The following is a 2,177-nucleotide window of genomic DNA, read 5'->3' on the forward strand; positions in this document are numbered from 1 at the left end:
TCTAATTTGTAAGCAGGGAGAACTTACAGACAGTGGGGGGGGGGGGGGGTTCTGGTAAGTGTTTCTGCAAGGGATCAAGGCCAGTGCATCCGAGATGTATAGTATCAGCCAGCGGAGATACCTATCTTATATTATACTTATCTGATATTATGGTTAATGCTTTTACAAAACATTTATTTTTCCGCCTATAAGAAATACCAGACTTCTGTAACAATAAGTTGGATTTTCTTCTCAAACACACAATCCCAGAAATCTCAGAACCCCAAAACCCACCACACATCATATACATATATATTTATGTCAAAAGGAGTGCTACTGAGCGTGGCCGTATGTATACAACACAAGACAGAAAAGCCCAATGCTGCATCCAATGTGACAAAATACATAGTAAAAAGTATATAGTTAATAATATTCTCATGCGTAAGGGTCAATTAGTTAAACCCTTTGGCCAAAACGTTATAAGCCTGCAGCCACTTCACGGCACGACCAGTATGCAGGTCCAAAGGTACGCTTTGGCCAAAGGGTTTAACTAAATGACCCTTACTCATGAGAATATTATTATTGAAGTATTTAACGATATACTATTTACTATGTATTTTGTCACATTGGATGTAGCCTTGGGCTTTTCTGTCTTGTGTTGTATATGAATTTCCTTCTCGCCTATTTTCTTGTATGCCGGGTAGCACAAATCACATTGCAAGTCTACTGTGTTCTGCCAAGCACAACACCACCTTAATTGAGAAAATAATCTCAATTAACTGGCTTTCTTTCTGCCGAAACATACAAACTTCAAAGGCTTTTAAACAAGATGTGGAGGCCTAATTATTGCAAGAATCCCTTCCGTGTGTCCTCCAAGCTCCTCTCATTAATTACTGCCCGTGACATTGTCACGCAGAACAGAGAGACGGCATTTTTTCTTTTCTTTTGCAATTACCGGCCTCTGAGGAATTCTGCCTGAATAATACCCACGGATTGTCAGTGCCCAACTGTTCCTTTGCCAAGAACTGGCCTCCTGGTGATGTGGGCCTTTAATAATACATGCAAAAAACGACAAGAAAAATGGAAATGCAGATGTCTTGCCCTTTGTGAGATTTCCGCCCCCGCGTCGGTGAGCAGTATTCGTTCGCTTGCAAGAAGTGGGTTAGGTGTGAAGGGGGCAGAGGGTGTAAATTAGTAACGAGACAGAAATCTACGCTGTCTTAACTTCCTGTGGGGGGCTCGATTTATCAGAGCAATTGTGGCATTAAAGGATTATTTGGCAGAATTTGTATTCGCCGAGAGTAGAGTTGCCAAGCGGCTTCTCCAAAAATACTGGACACAATGGTGAAAAGTGCGACTCGCTCGAGACACAAACACACACCCCCTCTCACCACTCCATGCTGTTTCCTCCTCTCCTTGGCCCCACCCCCAGGCTCCTAACACCTCCTCCTTAGTGGCTGCTGCTGGGTAATGCAGCCAATTAGGATGGAGGAAAATGCCCAGCCCTGCTCGGGGAAATCCCGCGCCCCCCTCAAGCTGGTCAGATCACTATGTCCAGAGAGGTAATACAGAGAGGCACGTACATGTCCAGTATTACCTCATTTTATGTGCCCAAATACAGGACAACACTGGACACCTGGTAACCCTCGCTGCCATATTGCACGCCCAGACGGGGCTGCGTTACCCTCGGAAACACACCTTTAACATGACGCCGAGTTATCCGTTTCTGCACTTCTCTCTTCCTCGGGTAGTTCATACCATGAAAATGTTCCCCGTGGAATAAACCTTTCCTCGTTAACGATCTGTATTAGATATAATACGCAGACAGCAGCATGCAGAATTCAAAAAGAAATGTGTAAAAAAAACACATACACACATAAATATATTTATATACAGTACACTCAATTCTCCTCCTCACTTTTAAAGCTTTACACTATTCTGCTCCTTCTTTCATCTCAGCCCTAATTTCTCGCTATGCACCATCCCAACTTTTGCGTTCTGTTCAAGAGAGAGGCTGCTGCTTCTCCTTACATGTGAGCTGAAGGAGGGAGAGAGGCTGCTTTTGCTTGCTGCAAACTTTGTGACAGTGTGTGACTGTGACAGTGTGTGTGTGTGTGACTGACAGTGTGTGTGACTGACAATGTGTGTGACAGTGTGTGGCTGTGACAGTGTGTGTGACTGACAGTGTGTGTGACTGT

Source organism: Ascaphus truei, chromosome 22, assembly GCF_040206685.1.
Source record: "Ascaphus truei isolate aAscTru1 chromosome 22, aAscTru1.hap1, whole genome shotgun sequence".
NCBI classification, from domain to species: domain Eukaryota; kingdom Metazoa; phylum Chordata; class Amphibia; order Anura; family Ascaphidae; genus Ascaphus; species Ascaphus truei.